This window comes from Sycon ciliatum, chromosome 4, assembly GCF_964019385.1.
Source record: "Sycon ciliatum chromosome 4, ocSycCili1.1, whole genome shotgun sequence".
Classification (NCBI taxonomy): Eukaryota; Metazoa; Porifera; class Calcarea; order Leucosolenida; family Sycettidae; genus Sycon; species Sycon ciliatum.
The window spans coordinates 32,256,623-32,272,717 of NC_088646.1; positions in this window are offsets into that span (position 1 = coordinate 32,256,623).

Below are 16,095 nucleotides of genomic sequence, written 5' to 3' on the forward strand. Positions count from 1 at the left end.
GTGGCGTTCCTGCCTTGATCCTAGAGGGTGATGGCGTTCTTGCTTTGATCCTAGAGGGTGGTGGCGTTCCTACCTTGATCCTAGAGGGTGGTGGCGTTCCTACCTTGATCCTAGAGGGTGGTGGCGTTCTTGCCTTGATCCTAGAGGGTGGTGGCGTTCCTACCTTGATCCTAGAGGGTGGTGGCGTTCCTACCTTGATCATAGAGGGTGGTGGCGTTCCTGCGGATGCGGAAAACTCGGCCTCCAGCCGAGTCTCACGCGAACCGTGATTTTTTCTCTTGAGCTAGTGAAGCCCCTACGACCACTCCTGGTAACACACACACACACACACACACACACACACACACACACACACACACACACACACACACACACACACACACACACACACACACACACACACACACACACACACACACACACACACACACACACACACACACACATGTACTTGTGCATGTACTGCAGAGGGAAGCAGAGGGAATCTATGACCACCAAACGGCGGAACAGTGGTTGCAAGGATTCGTCTTCGACCACCAACTAATTAACCCTGCGTTTTGCGCGAGGATGGCAAACCCGCGCAGTCGTGATGTGCAATACCAGGTCGTGGGTACCTGTCCTTACACGACGTATTAAATTAAATTTTACATTCTGCACATGCATGGCTTCTGGTCCCTCTCCCTTCTAAGGCCAGGTATAATTCTCTTTGTCCCTTTCATTCCCCAGTACATCAACACTCTGGCTATGGTGTGCAGGCTAGCGCGAACCAGAGGTCATGTTGTGGGCGTGCCTCACTAGCACAGGCTCCACCCTGGAAACCCTACTTTCCCCGCAGCTGTTCTGTGTTTCTGGTGTTGTCTCCCACTCCTTTCTCTTCACTACGTGGTGTCTTCAGTAAATAAATTTAGAACTCTTGCATGGTGATGAAAATGTCAGCTGGACACACATGCTAGCCTTTAACTTTGCAGTTCAGTGGAGTAAAACTACTAAAAGGGATCCTTCCTACAGATCAGAATGCTGCGCTGCTGCCAATGTCGGTGGATCAAAGACACGCGGCATTTGACATGGGTGTCACGAGTTTCGTGGTGCCTTCACACAGTTGTGGGTTTCTAGTAACATCGACACGCAACTGATAATGAGTGATGCTTGTCGTCACGCGGTGAAAGTAACACCTTTGATGACACCCCTCTGGATCCTCCTCGTGGAATACTGCACCGAGCTGTGGCAGCTGCTACTAAGAATAGTAGCGGGTGCCATTGTCAATGTTCACACAAAAGGAAACGTCTGATTAGTTGGCAACTACATGACTGTAATTCTTATCTTCATGGTTGATGCTCAACGCGTTGATGAATACCGATCTGAGTAATCTCCCGTATGGCGTAGCGGGAGCGACCAAAGCAAGATCGATACGCTGGTCGATACACAGATGAAAGAAGTTACTGAGTGAAAGTTAGTTAGTTGACGTCCCATTAGTACTAGCTACGTGTACATTGCCATGTACTGGTCACGTGGAAGTGATGTGTTGAAGGTGAGCCCGCTGTGTGGTGAAAATGAAGATCAGAACCTCATCTAATCCAAGCAGCGATGCAGTAGTACATGTAAGTGGAAATCTCACCGTGCATATACAATTGTTGTACTTTTACGAATATTATGCACTACACGTGTACGTGTAGGACCCATCATTCATCAACTGGTACCATGGTCATATTCAGCACTCGTGGCGTCAGTTAGTCAGGCATGCAGGTTGTGACTAGGAATTCTCCAGACACACTCGCAACGCCTCCATGTACACACCATTAGAGAACACGATCCGTTACTGCCTGTACCAATCGGCAATGGCCGGCGTCTTCGAGGAGAAGATACACCTTCCTACAAAGCGCATGAAAGCACCAGAGTGGGAATTCACGAGTAGGACGATCATGCAGCTCAACTGCGCATGAAGCAGTCACTAACGGGCTTCAACCAGCTCATTGTCTTTGCAAGAACTTAGAAGCTTTCTCTCTCCTCATGCAGCCACGGGAATTTGCACATTCCTCAGCACAGAGACGCTACTTGATACTCCTCTTCCCGGCACTCCTGAACTGTAACTGCTGGGAAAAGTATCACACTACATGTACTTACGCCTGTTCAATCACATCACGATCATCAGACATATTATAATGTGTTGAAAGATTGCTATGGCCCGTTGCATTAATTATGAGGTTGATGGAGCCCACAGCAGATCGCATTTTGGATGGTCTCACTGGTTTTGCTTCAGCGGTGAGATTCCATTATATGCATCCACGTGTATGGTTTTCAGTCATCAGCCAGCGCCTGTTTACCCTTTATTTCGCAACGCAATTAGCGCCTTTCCCCGCATGGGTTTGACCCCCCCCCCCCCCCTCGCGGCCTCGTACCATAATTATCTCACGAACAGCAAAAGTGATCGCGGATCAGATTCCCGGCTCTGTACAGAGCGAGATAGATAGATAGATAGAGAGAGAGAGAGAGAGAGAGAGAGAGAGAGAGAGAGAGAGAGAGAGAGAGAGAGAGAGAGAGAGAGAGAGAGAGAGAGAGAGAGAGAGAGAGAGAGAGAGAGAGAGAGAGAGAGAGGGAGAGGGAGAGGGAGAGGGAGAGGGAGAGGGAGAGGGAGAGGGAGAGGGAGAGGGAGAGGGAGAGGGAGAGGGAGAGGGAGAGGGAGAGGGAGAGGGAGAGGGAGAGGGAGAGGGAGAGGGAGAGGGAGAGGGAGAGGGAGAGGGAGAGGGAGAGGGAGAGGGAGAGGGAGAGGGAGAGGGAGAGGGAGAGGGAGAGGGAGAGGGAGAGGGAGAGGGAGAGGGAGAGGGAGAGGGAGAGGGAGAGGGAGAGGGAGAGGGAGAGGGAGAGGGAGAGGGAGAGGGAGAGAGAGAGAGAGAGAGAGAGAGAGAGATCTTGTACTTCGACAGGCTGGAAGTACAGAGCCTCCCAACCGACCACATCATTATATACATGCTTGTAGAGGACCGTGCAGTTGGTGACATTCCTGTTGGTACATGTGCGACAAGCTGGTACGGAGGTACAAGAAGCCTCCACACACGGCCCACAGACGAAAGGGAAGCAGAGTTGTAGCATACAGGTACATGTAACGCCAACATATGTATCGGTAATCGTAAAATACAAATGAAAGTACGGGAAATGGAAGTGCCGCGTCGGTGCAGACATCCTCGGTTGGGGCCACGGCGTGAGTTCCTACGCGCACTTTAATAGCCGGACAATACAAGCGTGAACACGATCGGAACGGAGAACATTGCCCATCAGTCTCCTTCATACACATACATGTGCGTGATAAAGTAACATACACCCACGCACACGCACACACACCCTACACACACATGCCCACATACAGATCGGGTGTTGCCCATGCGATGTACATGTAGATGTAGAAGAAGTCACAGTATAGATTAGAGGCTCGTCCCGAGTGACACACTACATGATTACTGTCTTTATAAATGAAACGATTTCATGTTCCTCTACAAACCCTGCTTTTCCTTGATTTGGCGAATTATTATTATTATAGACAACACCTCATGGCATGAGAAGAAAATCAGCCAGTACGGGAGATGTGGGTGTTAACCAACCATGGTGAATAAAAGAAGAAAAGTAATGGTCAAGACGGAGAAGCATTTATTGCGATCCATCCTATGGCTACATGTATGTAATGGAGCAGAAGTCAACAATCCGCCCCACCAAATTACAGCTTTAGCGTGCATTTTTAAATTATTTATGTTGCACGAGCGCAACGCTTATCGCAAGGCATGACCAGATTGTATTTGGCAGCATCGTGTTGCGTCACACAGTAAGCAGTATTAGTGTACAGGGACTAACTGGGGACACAGATCATCGTAAGGTACTTACTAGTACATAGTACTTCAAACAAGACATGTGCATGCAACCCAGTATTGGCAGTAACGATTAGCGATGCATGTGCTGGCAGGGGCCAATATTACTGGCAACACTCCACAGATAAAACATGTGTATTACTATTATACTCATGATTATAGACATAGAAGCTAGGGGTTGGTGTCAAGACGTCCAGTATATGTATGCGTGTCGCTAGCTGAGAATGAGATGTGCATCTCACATGCAAAGCCACACCACCGTCCGGGAAGTAGTAGTTAGGTGACAGGACGTTTTAAACTGAACTACATGTAGTTTTGAAGCAAATATTTAACGTGTGAGCGCTACAGCATGTCAGTTTCGATGGCATCTCAATCTGTTGCCACACCACTGCCACGATAACACCAGAGTTTCCCTGTTCGTGGACCATCCGAGCAGGTAGAAAAGGCTGGTGAACATCATCATCATCAGTTGTGCTGCATGGCAGAAGTCATGCAGTAGGATGTGCAAAGATGATTAGTGACAGGATCGGCTCGATGCTGTTGTCAGGAGAAGGCGGTCGTTCCTTTCCTGGCTGGTGTGACAGCCCTTTCCACCCGCCACACTGAAGCGCTAGCAGTCCTCGCACACTGCCACCAGTGATGTCACTGCCATCCTCACCATCCTTCGGCGCACGCCACGTCATGACACCGGTTGACACTCAGTTTACCTAACACTCAAAGTAAAAGCATACTAGTAACAGATCCAGCGCATGATACCGCATTGACCTCTCCTCCCCTGCCTGGCTCAGCCGCTGGTGGTCGGGTCGACCGTCACTGAAACCGTCATGATCGGCGACTTGCTGAGTACCTGCGCTTGAGACTGCATCCTCAAACTCACAGGTTCTTTTGTCCCAGGCACCATCATCGGTATTAATGATCTGTGTACTTTCAAGTATGGGTGGGAGCATTGCTGTTCGTACATATGTTACCATTAGTGCTGCACACGATATGATCATGCCCTCGTTCGTGTACTGCCAATACCCACTCTAGAGCATTAATTGCAAAAGAGGTCTTCATGTATGCATACTTTCAAGTCAGATGCCTGTTACCCTGTGCAATGTAACTGCATGGTGCTATGCGGAATGGCGCGGAAAATACCAATACGCCATCCATGCACCGACTTGTAGTCCAGCCATTTACTGCATTGCCACCGCACCGTCGTTCCCCTTGCCGCTTCCAATAAACCTTCCTGCTTGTTGCGACCTTTCCAAATCCACGCATCGCGATCGCGTCACTGTGGACGGTGTATTGTTGACAGATGGAATCACGCTTAGAGGGTGCATTTAGCTGCTGTTCTTACCTTTGTGTGCTGCCATTCCCTCCTAAACTCTAAAGTCGAGCTAGTACTAGCAGCAGTCCTGGCCGGTTACGCTCTACGTTGCCAGCAGTCGTTAGAGTTCCTGTCGGCCGTGATGGATTGGCCCGTGGTGGGACGTCACGACGTCCCCGCCACAGAGCTGACAGCATTCAGTGATTGGGTAGGATGACCCCATGGCATGCTTTTGCCAGGCAACAGAAAAAACGATACGGGGTCGGGCTGAGCGCGAGGCCGGCTGACGCTTTGTGCGGCCAGGGTTCCCACGTTCGATCGTTGACTTGCCCAACCCAGTACAGCAACTGGGGTCGTCGGTGGATGCGATGACGCCTCGGCGAGTGTGTGCTGTATCGTTTGTCTCAACCCTACTCTGGCGCACTGCATGGCTATGCCCCATGGTCATGCATCCTCACAGCCCGTCTTGTCGTTGAACTGTCTAATGACAACAAAAAAAATGTATTGGTATGGGGTTATTGAAGTTCAAGTCGCTTAGACCGCTTGTCTGCTGGCGAATATGTACTATGTCTGCATATGGGCACACATACATGTCCACGTGACGTATACATTGTACACTGCGTGCGCTATTACAATTCTAGCTTCCAGCGGCTGTGTACCTACACGTAGCTCTTTGTGGAAGCAGCTGAGATGTAGCCATCACGTTGGCCGGCGGAACGATCGGCCATGACATTCCTGACCAGGCCAAATCACTTGCACTTTGCCAGGTCGGTATTGAGTTCTGGCCGCGCCACCGAACCAGTCGACGCTCTGGCCATCTCTTGCAGTGCACCAGCACCAGCACCAGCACAAAGCAGCAAACTCTAGGCAGCAGATATCCCTAGCAGCGCATAGTCGTGTTGGCTCATTTCCGTCACTCCTTATCGCGACCACTCTCGTCGAACCGCCGCCTCACGCTTTGCTGCCAACCTCACAGCAAGGTGTCGCGGTGTAGCAAACTGAAAGTGAAAGTCGCAGCTGATAAAGACAAGTGAAGACCCTTGGGTGGTTGCAGTTTCTCTTTGGACCGCCCACGGAACCTCCCGGGCAGCATTGAAAAGGGGAGAAGCAACGCTTCTGGAGGCACTTTCTTGTTCGTGTAACTCTTGGCCTTTCAGCAATCGGAGAGAGGAGAAAGAGGGAAGGTGCGGAAAGGATACTGGAGTTGACGAACGAGAAAGGTCATCTTGAAGAATGATGGAGCTTCGGAAGAGTGTGTGCGTTCTGCATGCACTACTGCTGAGCTGTACGACCGGGGTCCTAGGTCAGCACGCACAGCCAGTACCCAGCCAATACCAGCCACCACCGCCGCAGAACTTCCAGCACCCAGCGCCAGGACAGCAGCAGCAGCCCGTGCATCAACCAGCACACCCGCAGCCATATTACCCTCCCCAGCAGCAACCCCACCAGCAGCCTCCACCACAGCAACAGCAGCCTCCGCCACAGCAACAACAGCCTCCACCACAGCAACAGCAGCCTCCACCACAGCAACAGCAGCCTCCACCACAGCAACAGCAGCCCCCACCACAGCAGCAGCAGCCTTACTTTAACCAGCACCAGGGAGCGCATTACCCTCCGCAGCAGCAGCAACCTCCTTATCAAGGCGGTTATCAGCCAGGTCAGGCACAACGTCGCTTGCAGAACCCCTACTCTCCCTACCCGCGTACTCCCTACAGGCAAGGTCTGTGCGGCGGAGTGGCTTACAATATGTACACGAGCATGTGTTGCATGGGTGATGTTCACATCGTTCCCCGCCTCATGCGTGGCCATGCGCAGTGCTGCAACACCGAGGTTTATGATAATCGCACACAGGCTTGCTGTGTTGGCCAGAACGTCTTCGAACTGGTCAGTGAGCTGTGCTGCGCCGGCCACGTTACCACGGACGGCGGACCGATCACACACGCATGCTGCGGTGATAACACGTATGTGAAGCGCGAGCCCAAGCTCTGCTGCCAGGGCTCGGTGCGCAATGGAGAGCGAGGAATACACGGCTGCTGCGGTCCCGACGTTATTGAGCTGCAGTTCGAGCGCTGCTGCAACGGCATAACTTACAATCACCACTACGAGGTGTGCTGCAATGGTTTCTTAGAGCACTATCCCGGTGGTGAGTTGGATTTCCAATGCTGCGGAGGACGCATCATCCCCAGATTCAATCCCACCCAGCAGTGTTGCGGTGGGATGGTCCTTTTCAATCCGCAAACGGAGAAGTGCTGCGGCAACCACACGTACGGTATCAACAGCCCCAAGCAGTGCTGCGGAGGCCATGCAATGTACACCCCCAGCACGCACATGTGCTGCAGCAGACCATTCGGCCAGGAAGTAGTGGCAGGCGAGACGTGCGACATCCCCACCGTCGCTCCCACTCAGCCAGCCACTCCCGGCGGCGGCGCAGCAGGTCCCACGGCCGCGGCACCTCAGCCAGGCGCCAGTCCCGGACCAGGCGTAGTCGATCCGCCTGCGCGACCTGTCGATCCTGCGCAGCCTGCTCCAACGCCTCTGCCCGGCGCTCCAGCTCAACCCGCAGCCGGGGGTCCGCCGCGACAGCCTGTAGGTCTTCAGCAGCCAATGGAAAAACTGCCTGCTGGACTCCCTGGAGCACCACCTCAGCCAATCCACGCCAGCCTTCCCGGCCCAACTGTAGAAGCGTCCACACCGGCAGCAAGCCAGCCCGTCGAGAGTGCACAGCCTGCTGCCCAACCCCTGCAGCCTGTGGCACCAAAAATCTTTGTGTCTCCTCGGCCAGGTTCAATTCCTGGCTCGGCCACCCCCACCACCAATGGGCCACTTCCAGCGGTACCCACAGAAACCAGCCCTGGCACACTCCCGCAACAGGTAACAGACATTGTGGTCACCACCGGACAAGCGGCGATTCCTGCAGAAGGCAACTTCCCAGCCACGACCTTCGAGGCTGTGACAGGCACCAGGCCACTAGCGCTAGATGCGGGAGCTGCCACCACCCAAGCAGAGGTGCCCGCCGCTCATCGCACAGTGCAACAAGCCATGGACATCACTACGCCCCAGGAACAGCCTGCAGGAGTCGACACCACGGCTAATGCAGGAGTGGAACTGTCCACTCCAACTGCAGAAGCCGTACCAGCAGATGTTGCCGCCACCACGCAAGCTTCACCATTCGGTGGGGCTTTCCCAGACTTTGGTGGACTTGCCCGGACCTTGAGCGCCGGCGTCGGAGGTGACGTCATTGCTTCGGCCCAGACGCAGCAAGCAGGCGGGACCAAGAATATCCGCTATCGCAGTCAGTCACCAACTGAGCGGGGCATCGCAGCCGCAGAAATTACGGAGCCAACTATTGCCAATGCAGCTGGGGAGACTGTTTCCGAGGCAGCGCAGGCTCAGGGTGAGGTCACCACTGCTCCAGTCTCCGAGGTAGCTGCAGCCGCAGAAACAGCACAGGCAAGTCCTACCGGTAATCCATTCTTGCCTAAGAAGGCAGAGAGTTCGACCAATAGCGCAGGCGGTCTGGGCAACTGGGGACTTCCCAATCAGAATGGTGCCACCAATGCACCAGTGACTGGTGGCAAGAAGCCAGCCTGGTGGAATGACTGGTGGAATACCGGTGTATAGAGGCAGTCTGGGACCGAACGAATCAGTCTTGGACTGGATACCTCTATAAATTGTCCGGAGTATTGCATAACCCACTGCACCGCGCGTTGACATCTCATCGTAATCAGAACAGCAGCGTGCCAGCACCAACATTGACGCTTCACTAGATTTGGACACCAGTGTTTTAGCCAACGAAACATCTGTACTGTACGTACTGTGCGATAACTGATATCTTGCTATAATAATATAGGACTTGTACACATCTCTGTAATTACAGACCCTTCAAAGCCTTTTGGCTTTTAACAAGTCTCACGTCACATCAATCACTTGCGTACCAAGAAGTACAGTCAGGGGTTTGCTACCCGTTGTGTGCGTGTAGGCGTGTACATGCGTCGTCCTCCCATACCATGATGATCCCCGCAATATTACTCTATCCTGGTCTGTACATTATGACAGTAAAGTCTTTAACTCCTGGGCTGTAAAGAGCTCTCCTGAGTTAGTGCATTGCAATGACTTTCTCATCCGTCCTGTGCATCAGTGAGAGTTACTCGCTATCCGAATATTCAAAGCTCTCTCTCTCTCTCTCTCTCTCTCTCTCTCTCTCTCTCTCTCTCTCTTTCTCTATTTGTTTGTTTCTTATAAAAAAACTACGTCAACACGAATACCTACATGTACTTCGAAGCTATTTCTATGAGAATTGCAGCAAATAATAATCAAGACGTACCGTTGGAGATTGTATTCTTATAAGAGATTTGTTTGCATGCTCATATTTCTATGCATATCCTCTTGCCGTGTTTATCTATTTCCTCATTTCGAGCAGGACAAGTTGCCCACGCTAGGTGCTTGAACAAGCTTGGCTGCGGCACTTTCTTTCAGCCACTTTGAGACCTGATTTGCAAGCTGTCCCCACAGCTCTTCTGTGCTCTGCTTGTAATCATGTTTGACTTCTACGTGCCAGTATGCGAGTATACCAACTGACCACGATGTGCTGTACATACAAAATCATCACCATAACCGATCCGGATCGTAGCAAAGTTGACTGTTGAGTTCTGCATGGTTGCGTGGCTGCATGGGTGCGTGGCTGTATGGAGCGTTTATGCAATATGTAACCACTGGTGACGAACAATTCCTCGTGGTGGGCCATCAGACTCCTCAAACCTTCTTTGATCTTGTCACAGATTGCTGGATGGACGCGGAAATCTCTCTACGTGCTATTGCACGCTCTCTACATGATCTGAACCGTTATGGATTCAATAGGTGTCAGAATCTGCACCGAAACATGCATAGCTAACCGGTGACAGCTGGATGGTGGCTGAGAGGCGATATCACTACACGGGGAATATACATTTTACATGTACATAACAATAGGTCGAGTAAAAATGTAAGATACCACAGGAAAGAGCTGTGTTTCCAAGGCTGCAAAATGAAAAAAAACACAAGGTTGCAGAGCTGGAAGACCTTATTAAATTGCATACATGGGATTATATTTGCCCTGTGCGAGACATGGCTGAACAGCACCATATCGGATAACGATATCAACATTCCTGGTTACCATGTCATCCGCTGTGACCGCCGTGATGGGCAGGGGGAGGAGTGTGCATTTTCTACAAGTCAACGCTCCCCCGTGTCGCATCACCCTGACCTCCACGTAGACGGACTTGAGGGCACCTGGATTTTTGTCAACAGACGTGGTCACCAGCATCTCATAGGCTGCCTGTACCGGCCTCCCAGCTCAACAGCTACCTACTGGGACAGACTTGATGGAGCACTTTGTAAGGCGGCATCGTTTATACCATCTATGATGGTGCTCGGAGATTTCAATGTCGATGTAGGAGCTGGCACAACATCCTCGCATTACCAGCGCTTCTCAGATTTGGTATCCTCATATGGTCTCCGAAACCTGGTCACAACAGCCACTCGAACTACACCCCAATGCCCCAATGGCAAGATCATCGACTTGATCCTCACAAGGTGATGCCCGGGGTTGCGACGTAGTGCCATGTGCCCTAAGTGACCACGATGCTGTTCAAGTCCTCCTAGACCTGCATGTTCCAGTGTCCCGGCAAGCATGTAATTCAAGGAAACCATTCCGTAACTTACAGAGGATGCACATGCCTGATTTCCGAGATGGCCTCAATGTAGCACACCTTGCTACCTGGCCCCCGAACACCACAGTTGACGATATGTGGACACCAGGACAGTCTGCCACTCTAAAATCATGGCCGTCCTCGACAAACATGCTCCTCTCCAGCGTTCCACTGCCCAGCGGAAGCAGTTCCCACCCTGGTCGGATCGGCACCTCTTCCAGCTGACCCAATGCGAAAATCGGCTCCACAGGCGGTGGCGGAGAGACAAGGCAAATGCTGCACTCCACACTGCCTTTAAGCAAGCCCGTGCGGAAGCTAGAAATGCATACCGCCAGAAGCGCAATACATGGTACCTACTTCCAGGAACAATGTACAGCCAACGCTGAAAACACCAAGAAGATTTGGCGTACCATAAACACAGTTACTTTTAGAGACCGTCCCCATGTAGAACCAACTTGTACCGCCGAAGATGTCGCCTCAGCTTTCCACCGCGTGGTTACTGACAACTGTCGACCGCAAACACTGTCTGTTCCCCTTGGACCTCAACCACGCACTTCACTCCCCGTTCTCCAAAGTCAGAATCAATGCTGTTGAACGGCTACTCCGGCAAGTAATAGTTAATCCTGCTAAGGCAACAGGCAGCGATGGCGTGCAAGGGACACTCCCCAAGTTCTGCTGTGACATCTTGGCACCGTCTGTCACCATCTTATTCAATGCTTCGCTGTCGCGCGGCCATGTCCCCTTGGGATTCAATAATATTACATGTAGTTAGGTAACGTCGTTTATTTTTTATTTATTTTTTATTTTATTTTTTATGAAAGTGCACATGCCTACATGTAGAATGGAAGAGAAAAACAACAACAACAACAACATCAAGAGAACATAGGGAACTACAATGGGCGTGTAGGTGCTATTGAGCTGTGCCGGTGAGGTGAAGTGCGCTCCCCCGACCAATGGTCTCGGGATCAAGGCGCACATCACGCTTCCCCTGTACAAAGCTGGTGATCCATCCGTGCCAACCAACTTTTGCCCTGTGTCCTTTCTACCCATATAATACTCTCCAAGTTGCTAGAGAGGTTGGTTCAGAAGGAGCTCATCGCCTTCCTGGACCTCCATGATGTGTACGTAATAAATTGGGATCATTTACAAGTGGCCAGTGCATTGATCATTTTCAAGTCCACCCAGAGTTTGGGGATGTCAGGGGTGTCGGCTGTTGGGCGGTTCAATAGCTACATGTAATTGAGTTATCTTTCCAAGATTCCTTTTGAATCTCTCTGTGACCAGTCATGGCACTAGCCATTGGCGGACTATGCTCGGCCAATCGTCAAATTTTGCTTTTGATTATGCCACAATTATGCCAACAAATATGCTGAATTAGGGTCGGTTCCACTATGTATTCACGCGGTACATAGAGGATTGAGAAACCACGCATACACACACGCGGCCTCAGGGCTTTCTGACAAAGCTGTATTAGGGTCCGGTGGATTCTGCCGGCAGAAACATTGGCAGAATTTGGTACTTTTTCTGGTAAGTTTCATGTATGTTTGGTATGTGGATAAAGAAATGGAGGAGAATTCGAGGAATTGCCCGCCATAAGGTTTGTATGGTTCTGCCAATTTCACTGCTCTTCGAGCAGAATCTGCCACCTTTTCGAGCAGAATCCGCCGGTCCCTAAGCTGTATTATGCCCTAAGCATAATTTTTTGTCTAAACCGAAAGATTATGCCGACCTTACACGTTGGAGTCCGTATTATGCCGGAGGACAAAGCTGTATTATGCCCAAAGCATCATTTTTGTCTAAACCGAAAGATTATGCCGACCTTACACGTTGGAATCCGTATAATATTATTATTATGCCGGAGCATAATTTTTTGACGAAATCCCAAGATTATGCCAAATATTAATGCCGGCATAATCCGCCAAGGGCTACATGGCAGTGAGCAAGTACCAGTGAGTGAGTTTGTGTGCTTGTTTGTTTGTATGTGTGTGCATGTGTGTGTGTGTAACTTATGAGCGCACACACGTGTGTGTGTGTCTGTGTGCTTCTGTTCAAAGTACCTAGACCTATTGGCCAATGCCCTGCTTCTGGCTAGATAAACTCTTGTGAAATCAATGGTGCTAGCGAAGCCTATATCAGACATCTGCTCTGATTTAGCAATCCACGCCAATACTACATGTACTGGCGCCAGTAGCAAGTATTAGCTTCACTGGGGTAGGAGTAAATGCAGTTGGATCTCGACACGGATTCCTTTAATTGATGCCGTCAATCCATCTGCAACTTGTCCTCACCCACTTTCTGCGGTGTACGGCCCATACGTTGGATCATTTCCAAGTCCACCCAGAGGTGGGGATTTCAGGGGGTGTCGGCGTTCGGCGGTTCAGTAGCCAATCGAGCCATCCTTCCAAAAAAATTAAAAAAATTCACGGTTCGCGTGAGACTCGGCTGGAAGCCGGGTTTTCCGCATCCGTAGGAACGCCACCACTCTTCAAGGATCAAGGCGCAGATGCAGCTCCTAAAGCGGTGGGAGGTGAGTAGATCAGCTCACCAGCAAGTGGTCAAAGACCGAAAATCCCATTCACTGCATCCATGCAGGCAGGCATAGTGGGATGGTCTAAGACCATGATTGAGAAACAGAGGGTACCAGGTTCAAGTCCTGCTTGGAAGCGGAAGGATTTTTTCCAGCCGTGCTGCGACCCACAGTTAATTGGGAACTCGTGGCCTGGCACGAGGAAAACATGGATGCATCCTTCCAAGATTCCTTTTAAATCTCTCAGGCTCTCTCCTCTTCTAGGAAGACCCATGTGGCCAGTTTTGGCCATGAGGAAGTGTGTGTCATGTACATGTACATGTATGTGCACGGTTTTTTTGTTTTTTTGTTTTTGTTTTTATTGGAAACACAGCCCTACAAAGGGACATGTGGAGACAAACACAAAACAAGACACAGGGGATGTAGGGACGACGTGCCGATGTACAGAGAGCAACTCGACCGACCAGGGGTCTCCGCGTTAGCGTTGCAACCTGGCATCGAAAAAAAAAGGGGGTTGCATGGTCAAGTAGCAAAAATAACAATTTGGTGCGAGAAAGGGGCGCTAGTATTGCACCAAATAATATAAATACGTGTAATAACTAAACCAGAAGGGAAAAATAATAAAGAGAACAATAATCATAACAAGCAAGTACGTGTTTCTGCTTGCATCCGTGTTTGGATTTCTCCTCTTCAACGCTTCAAAATAGCAAGCCCCTGTGGACTTCTCGCAGCCGACATCTGAGAACGTGTGAGAAGCACGACATTGATACGGAAAAGTACAATGTAGGTCCGAAATAAACACTATCATCGCGGCATGCCGGTGTAATCAGGCTGCAAACTCTGAAAATATCGAGTTTTCAGAGGTAGCCTCGCTGAACCGAAGGCAATCCGCATAATTATTTTACTGCAGTATTGGTACCCGACGTGTGCAAGTCATGCAGCAAACAAAACTAAACAACACGGAACTGATTGTGTTTGAAGGAGATCTATATGTTCAGTCAATGCATGTGCAAAACGCATGGACCATTGTAGGGACTTTACTAAGATTTTACCCGGTATGAGCCAGGCTTATTCGGCTGAATGCCTCTCGTCGATGATAAGTGATAAGTGAGGGGAAGAAGAGGAAGGTCAGAATGATGCATCTGTACTACTGTAGTGTGCTGTTGGCGAGTCGAGTAGCTTCAGGACCCCAGCCAAGTCTGACGGCCCACGCGATGGTGACATCCGTCATCATGGTCATCAAGGTCGTGTTGCTGGACCTGTGGTACAGCTCAGACGGTGCAGCATAAGTACATGTACATGTATGTCCTATCCCAAACTACTGGGCCAAAGCCCCATGAGTCATGCCATAGTCATTGACTCATTTTCATGGCCATGCACACAACAATGCCGTTACACATACACTGTACCTAGCACCCTGTCCGTTACCATGGTTACCCCCTGCCCCTCCCCCTGCTTACCATGTACCAGGCTACGGGACTCTCTCTCCCCCCCCCCCCCCCCCTGGTTTATGGATCATAAGCTCCATGACCATTGACATTGTATGGCCATGGAGCTTATAATGTATGAGCTTATGTACAGGTATGACCTTATCTTGGTCCACAAAGGGTAAGCAACAGCTCTCGCCGAGTCTCGGTTCTCTTGGTCTAGCTACATGTAGGCTGTAGCCACGGTTGGACTGTGGTTTAACCACAATTGTCACCTACATGTACATGTACGTGTAGTCATTGACCGTTCCAAGTCATGTTGCCATCATGGATGATGTAGAATCGCCTCTACATCATAATATTAATGATTACAAATTACACCTTCCATTTCTCCTTCTTTTCTCCTAAGTGGTCTCCGTGTGAGAAGGGACCTTTGCCTGATTGCTTGAACTACATTGTACATGCACATGTACTACACGTCATGCACATGTACTACACGTCATGTACAATGTACATGTACATGTAAATAAAAAAACACAAAAACAACAACTTTACTGACCGCGTCTCATTCTCAGACGTCTCTTGTTAGGGGTGAGCGGAGTATGCTCGGAAAGTGACCAAATTATGCTCTAGCGGATACTCGCAGGATGCTCGAGAAAACAGTCAATTGTGCTTTTACATGTACATGTACAATGTACATTACATGTACTGTATTATGCTTCACCAAAAAGAACAGATAATCGTCATGAAAAATGGACTCAGACCATTGTCATGATGTGGACTGGGAGTTTTGTGGAAGTACAAGACAATAATTATGCATGTACATGTACATGTACATGTGCAAGAGGAATACCAAATTCACAAGCAACCGCTGACCATTTGGGAGATGTCCTATAGCGGCTGCTAAAATATTATTCCAAATCGACAAGAAGCGCTATGTACATGTATGGTCATTCAATAGCAGGTGTGTATCAGCCTCATTGACATTGGGCATCTGCCCTTGTTTTTCGGATGCCGTTTATGCTCCTTCTCAAAAAGCACCTGATTTAGGCTGATCATGCCGAAATTAATTATGCCTGCATAATCCGCTTACCCCGATCTCTTGTATGGGCCAATTATTTGAATTACAACATTATTTCTATGCCATAGAGATAATCCCTTGCCCTTGCCTTGGCCATTGCAAGGGCAAGGGATTCAAACGGGAAAAGCTGACTACGCCAGTACAGGGCGGAGATGTGCGCACCACAATGTGACCACATCACACAGCACATGTACTTCATTATTCATAGCC